General features: G+C 42.4%; 1 protein-coding gene and 1 long non-coding RNA gene across 2 annotated transcripts in view; both read right to left on the bottom strand.

The window, feature by feature from the left end:
* Positions 1–14,564, bottom strand: part of LOC109522430 (guanine nucleotide-binding protein G(i) subunit alpha-2-like) — a 40,864-nt gene that overhangs the window by 23,396 nt on the left and 2,904 nt on the right. The window lies entirely within an intron of this gene.
* LOC109522433 (uncharacterized) lies at positions 5,080–6,370 on the bottom strand. The gene is made up of 2 exons (XR_002169567.1): positions 6,324–6,370; positions 5,080–5,939 (listed from the first exon to the last, which is right to left on the bottom strand). It is a non-coding gene; the product is annotated as an uncharacterized LOC109522433 (long non-coding RNA).

Here is a 14,564-nt window from a genome sequence, read left to right as displayed (position 1 = left end):
GTATCATCTGTTTCTAAGCAGTATTTGAATCAATATTGAGAGGAACGTGCAGGTCAGTGGCAGCAGGCCAATGGTGGCGAATCATTTAAAGAGACACTAAAAAGTCATTTATCCAAGATTTGTCATTTCCTAAACTGCGGATATGCTGAAAGTTGCCCTCATAAATGTGTGATGCGTTTCACGGGCGCATTGGAAAAAAAAAAAAAAAGTTAAAAACAGGAAATCCAGCAGCTGCAACTGGCACAGTCCATGTGGGCAGGTTTCAATCGATACTGTACATAGCCCTCTACATTTGGCTTGGCACGCTTTAAAGGGCAGTCTAAGAGGACTGATCAATAAGTGCACACGAAAGAGTTTGGACCTAAAACCACCACAGTTAAATAATAATAATTGGTTTAATCCGACTCATATCAATATTAAATCATAGGAAAGTGTTTTGTCTATTTTAGACAAAGCCTCTACCTGTTAATGCTGTAAATAAAGTTGAGAGGCAAAAGGGAAAAAGTGAGAAGCTTTTTAAAGGAGCTCTCAGCTGGCATCTCTACTCAATTTAAGAGACGCATCTCAGATACGAACGGATGGCAATCCATGCAGCGGGGCGGGGCAATCTGTGCTACGCTCCAATGCTTTACCGACAGATCCATTTATCACACCGATCACACACATTTTGAAACCAGCAAATAGATGAATTCACGAAACCTACGCTTCCATTTCACATCCCAAAGTGGAGACTGAAGGGAGAAACTCAACAAGAACTCAAAGAGGCTGCAGTAAAGGCCTGGAAAAGCATTTCAAATGAAGAAAGCAACAACCTGGTCAAGTCACTCGGTTGCGGGCTTCTTGCAATTGTTGCCGGGATCCATTTTTAAACACGGACTGTTCTTGCAGTCACACCCAGCACTGTGCACGAATAAGTGGAGGAAAAAGTTTTCCCGAAGTTTCGGATCATTTCACATAAAGGCAAAGTACAACATGTAGCACAAGGACACCGATGACCGCCAGCTCAAGCTAATGGATTGACGTTAGCCAAGTTAACGTAACTTGTTAGTTAGAAAGTCTAGTAATGTCCCCTGCAAGGGGTCAAGGGTAGACAGCCGCCGGTGGACTTTCAATCATTGTATTGGACAAACAGTAAGCTGCCCACATTCACAACTCATAAGAACCAGCCAATTCTAAAGCCTCATTCGTTGAGACTCTCGTCAGTCGCCAGGCAGGCCAGGACATGTCTTTAAAAGCCAGCACTCCGATACTAAACTAGAAAAAAAGCGCAAGCCTCCCAGTAATTGCCACAAGAATATTCATTTTAACGGTGAGTTGTATTTTTAATCATTTGTCCGTCACAACATTGCATTTATGTGCAACCGATACATGTTTGGGAGGGGAACCACATCTTGCTTCTTCATGTTGGGCACGCAGGATGCTTACTGCAGAGTGGTAACAACAATCAGACACACTCTCTCGCCAACAATGTAAAGTTGGAATTGTCCAACAAGTCCAGCAAGGCTGACGCCACTTCCTGCTCCTGCCATGCCCGCTTCTTGTGGTTTGACGGAAATAGTTAACATTGACCCTGGCCCCGCCCTCTCTGTGTTCTCCTACTCAGTATCCTCCAACTAAAAAGAGCCTCAGTGTGGGAGCACACCAAGCTGAGGCCCCACAGAAAACCACATAATTACAAATCACAATAAAGCCCTCAGTGCTGTGTGGCTGCCAGGGACTCTGCTTCATCCAGAACTGGTTCAACTCCGTTGCCGTGCTGACTGCTACACAGACCCCGCCCGCGCCCCCACCCCCACCTCAACACTCCTTTCACCACTTTCTTTCAGGAAGCTCACCCCATGCCCTCGTTCTCTTGTCCCTTCTACACAGCTATTTTCTTCACACCCTGCTTTTGTTCAAGTCTATCACGGTTTGCATTTACCCCCAAGCAATAGTCCTCACAAGCAAAACCACCAATCAAGTGCATCTAATTAGTGTGGGCCATGAGAGATAAAGATACTGCTTTCTAGGGGTGGGCAAAATAGATTAAGGGGTTGTGAAGTATTTGGCCAATTGGAATTGATTATTGTTGTTGGGCCAGCACGGTTGCAGAGAGATCCAGAGTCTTTGCTCTGGTGCTCCTATGTGGAGTTTGCCACTCGTCCAACGTCAGGACGGAGATCACACTGGACCCAAAGGTATATTTAAAGGCCCCTGGCAAGAAATTTTCTTTGTGTTGATGTTCTTGTTCAGAAATATGCATTCCCCTGCTTGTTGTGAGAAAAAAAAGACCCATGTTTCCCTTGCCTATGGCTGTTTGTATCTACATAGCTCAAACATGGACTATCAAATGGGCTGTTTTAGTCGATCCGTTTTATACGTCACAAACCCAGCGCGAACTCCGCCCTCACCGACAAACAACTGCGCAGGTATAGCAGGACAACATCGAAGCCAGAAAACCCCATAGGAACCGCTTTGTAGCAGAGTGTACAAACGGACAGCAAAAAAACTTTTTCCTTCTCCCGAAATCCAAGCCACAAAAAGGCTTGTGGTTGGAGATTATTTATGAATCAAATATGCCCAACCAACTCCCAAAACGCGTGTTAGTTTGTGGCAAACATTTTACTGACGACTGTTTCAGCAATTTGGGACAATACAAATTTGGATTAGCAGGACATCTTTCACTCACCCCGGGATCGATTCCAACTCTTTCTGGAACAGCAAGTTCGAGTCCGAGGAAGACTATTTTCGCAGTAATTTCCTTGAGTGTGTCATATATTGTGGCCTCCTTTGAGTTGTCCGCGGTGCAGCAAACAGCCTGGTTGATGGAATGCCGATGCAAGCTCGTAGCATGTGAGTAAGTGACACGTGTTGTGCGACTTTATACCGTTCTAAACAAATGCTATTTGTACTTTAGCGTTATCAATGTTTCTTTCCCATCCTTCAAATGAGATGCTTTGCAAATGTATTTCAGGCTCTCATGCTGCTATCGGCATTGGTGGCTAGTCATTCATCGGAGCTTTTCTTTGTGTATGTACAAGTACGGATGGGCGTGAAAGACTCAGTGTGGAAACAAGCACGTGGAGCAGGCGAGTCTTGGCCACAACTAACTCATTTTGTAAACAGAAGCATGTGGAATCAGGCGAGCTATGGCCACACCCAATAAAATCTGGCCTTTTAATGCGAGTCTAACAGTAGGCCTTGCTAGTGGAGCCTATAATTCTACGACAAGGCGCAATTTCACGAAAAAAAACTGTTTTGATACACTATAAGGGCCTCACAGGATTGTTGTCATCGCTGCATAGCACATGTCGGGGTCCCTTTCAGACATTTTTTTAGCTGTTATAAACCTTGCACATTAAATGTATTGATTTTTGCTTTTTGATGGCTACATTTTGTTTCAAGACTTTTGGTCAGAAATATTCAACACATTTGATATTTAAGACTGTCGGTCCAGATCCATTTCTGAGTCTATTATCGACCCTATTTAAAGTATATTCTCATCCTTTCCCGTTGGGAAGGGTTGTCCCAGACCGAATAAGGACAAACTGTATTGAAAGTTGATTGATGGAATTGATAGTTGATTGTAATGAAGGGGTTAAGGCAAAATGAGTGCGCTATTTATTTCCCACTAATTACTGCACATTTCTTTTCACTCTTTCCACTCCTTATTGGTCAACTATACAGTAAGCGGAAGAATGCTAACAGGGAAGGGGTTTAGCGTATGGGTAAGTGAGTGATCGGGACTAAAACATAAACAGGACAACTGGCTTGAACTTTACTTATTACTACTACTTGACCGGTATGTTATCTGGCTACAGTACACTCACAAATAGTCAAGTCAATTATAAGAGGCCATTTTGCAGATGAGCGAGCCTTCTTTCACTGCAAGCGTTGTAAACACATGCAGCAGTGCTAGCTAGCATAGTTAGCCAATGTCATGCATGTTGTACATGACCTGGTCGCATCCATTGACGCGTTGCCTTTACCAGGTCATCCTTATGATCCGTGAAATTCATTGTAGTGAGGTTCATTGTCTATGTTTATAACCGGGTTTGTTCCTTTACTAGTTGGGCCGGGTTGAAGTGACTCCTTCACTTCAACAAACAAGATCAACAAACAAAGTCAAATTTCAGAAACCTGGCCTTGTAGAAAAGTTCCCAGATGTTTGCTCTGTATGACTCTGCTTCATAATCACATTCCAGGAGTGTTTTTAACCAATGCATTCAATTCCTTCTAACTCCTACGTCATGAATACTTAATTTTGTGACAAAGGCCTGAAACAATCACAGAATGTTCACCTGCGTGTTTTTTTGGGGACTGCAACGCTGACATTCAGATTCTTGTCATGTACACCAAGTGGTAGTTTGCGAGTGCCTGTGTAAAATGATCATTTCTCAAGTGAGCGATGACAAGAAACACCCCAGCGAGCTTTCATGAGGTCAAGATTGGTGCTCAGGCAGTCGGATCTACTACAGAGGTTAAGCTCCAGCTTTGAGAAAACTCCTATAAGCCACTCTTTAAGCTCCATTCAGGCTGAAAGGCTAATTCACCACAGTATATTAAAGGATAATCACAGTCAATTACTCCACTGGTATTCTGACGTCACGGTAACCCTGGAAGAAATCTGCTGTCAGCAACAGCAACGCTTGTTACGCAAGATGAAGGCAAATGGAACTTCATTCACGTGGAATACAGTTGATGTTAACAGAATATAATTGTGATTTGGTGATAAATGTTTTTCATTTATTCCTGTCAACAACATTCCACTAATACAACAGTTAAGCGGATGCCAGCCGTGTGTGAATGAAAGTGACAAAAACAGACAAAAGGAAAGTGAAATTGAACTGATGCTTCACATGTTGCTGCTGTAAAAACAGAAAAGGAATTTCCTGCTCCAGTAAACTGAGATTTGGTACATTCCAGTTCACGAATAGAGTTCAACTGAAAAACTGCGCTTTATATTTACCCGATTTCCCACCCGTCCAATTTGAAGTGGCGTAGGAAGGGACAAGAAAGTAAAACCTGGTTTGGTTTGACAATGTTGCATTTAGAATTAATATTTGTAGAGGTTTGTCAAGATCAAATGGTTGTTTTTTTCACAAATGACCGTTTTTTTTAAAAATGAATACTGTTGCATACTTAAATGTAAATAACTGACAAAGCTCTACAAGATATGTTGCATTCCTGACATTCTGAAGTGCCAGTGTGAAGGGCGCTATGGTTTATTTTGATCGGAGAGGAAGAATTTGTTTGGGTATTTGTGATTGCATTATTTGATGTTTTTTTGTACATCATCCTCCCTTGGGCCATCTTTTATTTTGCCTCGCGCAATTACTGTCCCGCATATTTAAAGCGGTGGAAAAACAAACAACACATCTGAAAGCTTTAGCACATTCTTTCCATAAACTTTGACCAGTCTAAACAACTCCGTTGATTAAAGCATTGTGAAGAGAAGATTTACATATCACAACAAAGACTTCTTAACCTTCAGTCACGTGAAGCTTTTAGCCAACAATTGAATAAACAAATACATGAATAAGCTTACATTAAATAAATTTGTAAATAAAACGTGCCCCCCGTCCTTTCCCACTCAAATTGAAAATTAACTGCAGTCACTTTTAGGGAAAGGACCAACTGAGAACAACATGGGCTTGACATTTGGTGTACATTTTTTAAAATTAAAATAAGCTTCACTTTTCTGAGCAGAAAAGTGCAACAGGATGGGTGTGTCAGTTTCCACCATGAGCCAAACAAAAGACTTGCATCTACTTCTCTTTCACACGCAGGCAGCTTAAAAAAGGAAGTGGCAGATGAGTCTCAAAAAAGGAAATGTCACTCCCACCAAAGGCAGTTGTATGTGTATATTCTGCTTAACGTGGGCATGCATACGCATACTGTATTTAATAGTTTTTAACGTCACGTGAAATGATGTGTAATGTATGTGAAGCAAAGCGCTACTTGATAGTAATCATAATTCTAATATAGTGATGGAATCGTCATTTAAAAATAGGAATCAATAGAATCAATTAGAATACTGAGACTTTATGGAACAGAACATAATCCGCACACCACCAAACTGTTACCAAAAGTATCAAGACTGAGATGATGATGTCTCAATTTACTGACAATTTTAATTCGTGCAGTCAGAGTACCCTGATGAACTCTGACCGCACTAAAGTGACACTTCATCCTGGTTGGAAATCACTTGTTTCCAGAATGTTCGGCAAATGCATATGCATGTAAACAAATGACATGTTGCACTGTTGGGGTTTTAAAACACTATAATATAAATATTCAACCGCCAGCAATGTTCACTCATTTACGAAATTATGTCCAAAAACGAAAAGCAAAGCCAACACAACAGTTGGAGTGCTCGAAAGCTTTTTTTTTTTTTTTTTTGAAAATCAGCACCCCCAAACGAAATGAAGTGTGAGCAAAAATGTGTCAGATCAATTTGCCTCACTTCGCTCTAAAACATCAAATGGCTTTCATTGTGTCATTACAACAGTCGTCGCATCACCAAAGCCTCGGTTGCAATCATTACGAACAGCCAACGAACTGCGTTTCCATTACTTTGTGAGCGGAGCGCGTGGTGTACTTTATTTGCCTTTAATTTGCAACACAAGATGCAACAAGCCATAAAACCCGACCCATTTTCTAAATAGTGCTCATCATCTTAAGGGTCACAAGGGAGATGGTGTCTATCCCAGTTGATTTTGGGAGGGAGTCGGGATAAATCTTGGGACTGGTTGCCAGCCAATCACAGGGCTCATACAATATAGACCACACCCATGCGCATTTTATAGGACTTGGAATGTGGGAGGAAGCCGGAATATCAGGGTGGTTGGGGGGGGGGGGCACAAAAGCACAGGGAGGTTATGCAAACTCAATCACCGTGCAACCATATTCATGTAAAATCGCTGACATTATACACTGTCCAAGTATGTTCACTGAAAATAAATCCTTTCCGCTACAGACAAATTTCATGCTGTCAACTTGTCAGGAGTAATTAATTGAGGACAATTCCACTGAAGCCAATTGACCATTCGGTTACAGTCTCGCCAAGTGCAGCTGTCACAGCATAATCACTCTGAAGCCCCCTACGGAAAAAAAAATATACTTCAACCTGTGACATCCAAACTATTCCCACCATCCTTCACCCCCACATAGGCCCCTGCTGCTTTGGTTATGTTAGGCAGCCCACTTGTCACTGCTTGCTCAGAATTCCCCTTCTCTACAGTCCCAATTTTACCTCTGCCACCTCGCGCTGAGGCAGTCAAGTTTTGACTTCAAAATAGTAACACGGGGAACAGAACGATCGAAAGTATCGGTAGGATCGGTGAAGCACACCTGAAACCCCAGCCGATCAGTTACCAGAAATAATACAAGGTTAACAACGCACTCACCTGGTATTTTTTTGGCCAGAACAGAAATTGAAGTTGGAAAAGGTTTCACATATAAATTACTGACATTAACGACAACAATGTTAGCGCAACAAAGCAAATAAGTTGCCTTTAAGTTTTTTGACGCTGGGGTTCCATAAAAGGGACAACTGTCCTGTAAACTCTTATTTCTTTCTTGTGAAATCCAGGAAAGCCAACTTTCAACAAGAGCAAAACTTAAAACGTTTAATTTAACTGCACCAACTTAAAATGTGACCCAAGTCTGTTGGACCTGGTTTTGCTAATGGAAAACGCATCATTGGTCTGGCTTTGGAAACAGCTACCGACATCATTTTAGGTACAAAGCGCTCCTTTGTTCTGCCTGTGGCTGTCCCTCAATTATCAGCATGGAAGCACCAAGTGATGACTTCTTTCAGATGTCGAAAAAGGTTGTCGATACAAACAACTCCTCACTGGGCAGACACTTAAAGAAGTTAACAATGAATGTTCGACCCACCCTCTTCACTCATTAGCCACTGACTTTCACCCGGCTTCTGCGACATCAAGAGTCACCGCCACCATTGAACTTTTTGTCATTAGACCATTTTGGGGTCTGTACTTTGTCTCAGCTGCGTGTGACAGTTCAGACCCGGAGGGGGAGTCCGGGAGTGCCAGGCCTTCCGACTCCGAAAATGACAGGATAAAGTGATGAGGAGGAGGGCGGGGAAGTGAACTGAGCTCATTTCCTATAATGGCAAGGCGGAGGAAATGGACTGAGGGAGGGGTGAGTCGGGATAATGGTTTACAGTACGTGTTTAGTGATATGATCACACAAAGAAAGGCCCAATCCCTAACTTCCCAAAGGAACTTGAACATGTAAGCACGACTAGGAGGAGGGAAGAGGACACTCAAACATTGTGTGTGGCGATGCGATGGGAGGACACAAACTCGACGAGTGAATTGTGCTTTTGCGGGGCCCCGGTAAAATAAACACTCTTGCGAGGAGCGCTGCCTGAACTGTACATGCATTAATGTCCAAGTCCCGAGCGAAAACTGAAAACTAAAATAGTTTATGTGGCCCTGGGGCAAAATAGGGAGGACGAGGGAAAAAGTACGAACCGATCGGTTTCAAGCGTCAGGTCATCTGAATCCCTATAAATATTGTCTTATGTAGTCATGGAGACTGAGGTATTTTGATTTGTCTATGACACCCCAAGATCGCCGAGTACTTTTGATATCAGCGTCCTATGACTTCAATCAAAAAGTTAATCTGCGACCCAGAGCGACAATCTGGTATGATGAGAATCATTGAGTACAACATTTTGGTGGGAGGCAACAACCACAGGCAGATATTTTATTAAAATCGATGGACCATAGACTGACAAACATGTTCAAGATAATCACGGCACACAAACGGAATAAATGAATAGTTTGAATCAACAGAATCTGAATTGTAAAGAAGTCATTCTTGTCGGGACTAAGAAATCGCTAAAACTATTTAGTGAACTGTCCACTCCGCAAGATAGACCAAGTATGAAACCATATGTGAGTTGGGGAGGCTCAGTCGCTCGTCGATCTTGCAACAGTTCCTTTTCCTGTTTTGTGCGCATACTGTCTGCATGCTTGCATACTGAGGTGTCCACTTCCTCTTCCTTCTCTTATTTTCCGACATAAAGGGCACACAAAATAAGGCTCTGGAATCATCCATATTAAGTCTCAAGGTTTTATGAATTCCTACCTAAGCTTGACAGAATACCACCACCAGAAATAAGGACAAAAAACTGCAGTCTTATCAGCATTTGTCGAGCGTATTCGAAGCTGGTTGCCAAGCGACTAAACAGGAAATAGGAGATGTAATCCAAGTGAAGCATATGTGGGTATGCTATACGCATCCATCAATCCATTTTCCGATCCGCTTATCCTCACAAGGGTCGCGGGGTGTGCTGGAGCCTATCCCAGCTGTCTTCGGGTAGTAGGCGGGGGGACACCCTGAACCGGTTGCCAGCCAATCGCAGGGCACACAGAGACGAACAACCATCCGCGCTAACACTCACACCCAGGGACAATTTGGAGTGTTCAATCAGCCTGTCATGCATTTTTTCGGAATGTGGGAGGAAACCGGAGTACCCGGAGAAAACCCACGCAGGCCCGGGAGAACATACCAAGTCCATACAGGGAGGCCGGAGCTGGAATTGAACCCAGTACCTCTGCACTGTGAGGTTGACATGCCAACCCGGGTTCGTTGCTATGCTACATTTTATGCTAATATTTGTATTGTTAAAAATGCTAAAAAAATATATATATATTTTTTTTTTTAATCACATTTCTACCACTTTCAACCAACGTGTCACCTTCAAGTAATATAACATAAGTACATTGGACCTCTTGTTTATATTTATCACACCAGGGTAGGACATTTGTTTTATGTCCCAGAGAATGGGACACCGGGACCCACTTGCTGGTTTAAACTGTCAAAATCTGTTGCCATTTGGAAATCACACCTCCGCCATCTCTTCTACCGGATGACATCACATCAAGCAGTCCCTCTTATTGACTGTTTTTCAACTGAGGCCCACATCATGCGCTGGCAGCACTAACACCATGAACATGTTCGTCAACGGTGCACTGCTCTGCGTGAGGTGCAATGGTTAAAGTTCTGAATATCCGCAGGGGCGGCCTTTATCTGTAAGCCTTGCTCGCTGTGTAATTGCGCTCTATCCAAGCCTGGCACATTCACGCTCGCTGATGTGCTATCCTGTGCGTCACGCAACTTAATTGTGCAGCGCTGTGGCACAGTTTGTTGAGTAAACAAGGCTGAAAACATGAGGCATCAGCTTATTTGATAAAGCCGGCCTATTTCACCAAGCCCTAAATGGCTGAAAACGTGTCTCAAGAATAGCGGATATGGAAATGAAATTAAGTAAGCAACAATTTAGCCTCACTTTTATTTGTTACAGATGAAACGCTGGTCTCCGAACCAGGCTTCTGTTATTGCGCCTGACAACTACGAAGATTGCAGCTCACTTTAATAACAGGGAGAAATCCCGGAGTCGATGTGGCGCTGAGCATGTTGCACTGAGAGGCGGCAGCATGTGTCACCTTGGATAGCCATCAAACTGGAAAAAGGGACTCTACTGAAAGCTAAATTTTATCTGCCATTTTTTCACCAGGCGCACAATGAAACACTACCAGCTGCCGGGCTAATAAAAAGGCTCCCCGTCTAGCTCATCAACACAAAAATGACAACAACAATGCACCCACATAACGACTAATCCATCCCTCCGTTTCCATCTCAGCATTTAGCAATGGCCTTTTGTTGCAGCCCGTTAGTTAAATGTGACTCATATTTCTATTGTTGAAAAACAAAAGAAGGATATTCAATTCAAACAAGACTTACTTGTGATCAGCCACTGTGATGACATAATGGGTCATGAGAGGAACGGGAAACAGGAAGTGAGAGGGATTTTGCATAAGATGTAATTTTTAAACTGGGGGGGGGGGAACAAATAATCACAAAGCTAATTGCCTGTCGAATTTTCTAAAAATGAGTGAATTCAAACACATACGACGTTCAAGTGGTAATTTGACCAAGACTTTCAGGCAAAACACACCGCAAAAAGTCAATGTCAGGATAAGCATCATGATGCATAGCTAATTGTGTGGGGTTGATTCATCGTGTCCGAAGGCAAAAAATCAATTATTAATGAAAAAGCGTCACTTCCCAATTTGAAGGATGGCTAATTATAAACTGACTGTTGAGAATTCCACAGGATATTACTCTCTGTAATGTTATATGACTGATGATCAACTTTTACTTGTTAACCCAAGTATGACTTCTTTTTCTGGGTAGGTGATGATCAAATGTGCTTCCCCCCCGTCACGGAAGCGTCACAAAAGCGGTGGACCAGCAGAGAATGAGCCACTAGCAGCGGAGCCAGCTGGCAGAATTGATGCGTTTTTTTTTTGTTTTGTTTTGTTTTAATGGGCGTGTTGGCGCTGCTTTCACTGACAATGTCATCAGCTTTGGTCAGTCATTGAGAGTTATTTTGAAAAACCTTATTTTAGGACTGACTGCGGTCACACTCTCAGCGGGTCTGCGCGGCGCTTGCTAGGAGCTAATTAGCACGCAGGCTGAGTCAACACCAAAGATTGGACCAACTGACTCCATGGAAGATAACACAATGAATCCCTGGAGTCTCCAGTCAAAAAAAGAACCCAACTGTCCACCCGCATTTCATCCACTCGACTGATGTGAGGTTGTAGTCCTCGGCACTGCGTCTTTAAAACATGGAATTTATTTTTAGTACGTCTATATTTGTGCTACAAGTCGCTTATTGCTGTGCCTGCGGGCGACATGCGTGCCAAAATATTTGCATAAGAGTGCTTGTCAAATCTCTGCAGCGATGTGTTCCTCTGTAATGAATGAGAGCCTGCGTGTGCGTAATTGTGTACAGTGCATTATGCAGAAACACGCCCCAATTGCATGCTAGGTTTTTCACATTGTAACATTGTGCCAAGGAACTTTGTATTTATGCAAAACTAGAAATGCACAGTGAGCCAAAAAAAGTCATGAGAAAATCTCCACAAGTCTGTTGCTGAGTGGGGAGGAGAATAAAATGTCAATCAAGGACCAAGTGGGGAAAGGAGGGCGGCTGGGAAGCACGACCTGTTAACGTGGGCTTTAATGCATTCACTGTCCGTGTCACATTAACTACTGATTTTCCCTGGAAACAACGTTCAAAGCCTGGAGCAATTACGGGAGAGCACATACAACGAAAACACTGATTACATTTCTTTGTTTGCACACAGTAAGGCAGAGTCAACTCCACTGAGGAACAAATCAGCTGATGCGTCGGGGTCGAATCCAAATTTCAAGAAACAATACGCAGCGGCTTTACCATGACATGATAACGTGCTTTAAAGGTACTTTTAAAAGTACATTGCGTCCACATTAATACAAAGTACTTGGCTTTACTGTGACATTTACAAATGATTTCATAAAGGAAAAACAACTGTCACAAGGCCTTTTCGGTTCAGCTCGTCATTTACTTTGAAAGCCTTGGCATTTTAGAAAAACGTCCACATTGCAGTTTTTTTTTTTTTTTATACCTACTCTTTGGTGCCAAAACGAATACAGAGGCAAGTTTAATTTCATTGTGGTTATGGAAATACCATTAACTCAAGTGGAATTCACAAGATGTATGCCAACTAATGTTAGTGCCACGGGAGTATGTTTTTCATGGTGAGTGATCGAAAAAAAAAAAAAACATCAAGCTAAGAGTTTTATAACCCTGAGCTTCACATGTGAAGGCAGTCAAACATCACAGTCCTCAGTTGTGTTCTATGCCCCGCTCTTAAAGGCAACATTTGAAGATTTGTTTCGGCCATAAGAGGCTGTCTCCGTGACATTTTTTTACACAGCAAACTTGCAAACATTTCAACACCTGCACAGCAACATTAACGGTCTTGTCTGTCTAAAATTCTACATTTTTGAAAATGGAGATCATGCTGTTTTTTGCTCTAATGTGACATTGTCCATCCTATTATAGCACACTGTGTCTGAACCCGGGTTGTATGTGAAACCGTTGTAAGACTGGTCTAAAGATTGGAAACGCATGAAAACATTCAAAACAGCAGCCTTGAAAGTACACATAGCATTTTAAAACATCAACCCAGACCAGCGGCCTATTGAGATGAACGTAAGATAATTTGATGACACACAGCTAAGCTGCCATTTAGCGTGACATGCTATTCCATAAACTCAATTTCTCAGCTCAAAAATACATCAAACGGAGCATAAAAAAAATGTGCTTTAGAAGAACCATGAAGACCTTATTAGCAAAGTCCAAGGCAATCGATAAAGAAATAAATACACAAGGTGTGGTCTGGTGCAATATACCTGAACTATCAAACAATAAGGCCACATTGGTGAACCCCGCCTATTGGTGGTTCGACACTCACATCTTATGCCTTTCTGGAATGCACTAATACGCCATCACAGCCCTCGCCTATCGGAAAGAATTGGTGTCAAGGAAGTATTCTGACGTGATATGCATCAACTGCTCCAAGAACGTCAGAGAGGAGCTAAGTTTAGCTGGCGTTGTTTTGGGGAATTACAACATCTTCACCGTATTAACTTGTTGCTGCTCTGCCGAGTGGCTTAAAAAGCACAAGCTAATAAGCAATACAGGTCTCCTGATTGGCAAGTGATTGGTATTTTTACCGGTTGCTTCGGTGATACTTGGCATGAGTTTGAAATTGTATTTTTGGGATGATAACTATCGGGATATTTACACTTTAAAGCTAATCGTATAGGCTATTCTAAACATTTGGGGGGAGGGTGTCAATTATTGGCAGCTTTTCGCTATTTGCAACCATTTAAGACAGAAGTTGCAGGGTTTCTTATCAAGTTAGGTTGTCCTAACCACGCCAAAAGAGCCAACATTGCCCAGATTGTAAACTAAATTAATTCATAATGAAATTATTCATTACAGAGATTGATCAACAAAATGATCCAAATGAACATTTCTTGAAAGTCCAACATCAGCGTCTGGCTCATAGGCCCAGTTCCAGTCAGGCGATGTAGCCAAAGAAAGGAAGAAGTGAGAGTGAGGTTTTTTTTTTTTTTTTCTTTTTCTGCAGCTCCTGAAACAGATGCTAAACGCTGTCAACGAATAGTTTGAGGTGTGATGTAGCACCCTTTAAGGGTGTCACAAAGCTATCACAATCAGTGCTACGCTATGTGACTGCCAACATGCAATGTTGGCTTTACTTAAAAGGCAGCACAACCATCCATGCGGTACAAAAATACAGCGGAAACAACAGTGACATAAGATTCACAAAGCTGCACAACTCATTGACCTTTTTTTTTCTTCTGGAAACCGATTGTTTTTAAATTGAAATTCGTGAACAGAGTTTTGGATTAAGCGCTCCAGTGTAATCCCTCACACACTTGGCTGGATAGTAATTACGGTACTGATATGAATGCGGCAATACGGAGCGAAGTGTATCATTAGCCTTCTAACTAGGGGACAAAACTTAACTAGCCATGTCTTAAAATAACCCAGGAGAGGAAAAACGCGTCCTTTTCTATTACACCCTCTCTTTGTTATGTTCCATCTGGGCACCGAGATGACAAATCAACTTCAGGAAGCTGTGATCATGAAGCTACTAAAACTGCAACTGAGAGGACGAAACGCC

Source organism: Hippocampus comes, unplaced genomic scaffold (genome assembly GCF_001891065.2).
Source record: "Hippocampus comes isolate QL1 unplaced genomic scaffold, H_comes_QL1_v1.1 scaffold68, whole genome shotgun sequence".
In the NCBI taxonomy this organism is placed as follows: Eukaryota; Metazoa; Chordata; class Actinopteri; order Syngnathiformes; family Syngnathidae; genus Hippocampus; species Hippocampus comes.
The sequence above is the reverse complement of the archived record's forward strand: the minus strand, read 5'-3'. Positions and strand labels throughout refer to the sequence as shown.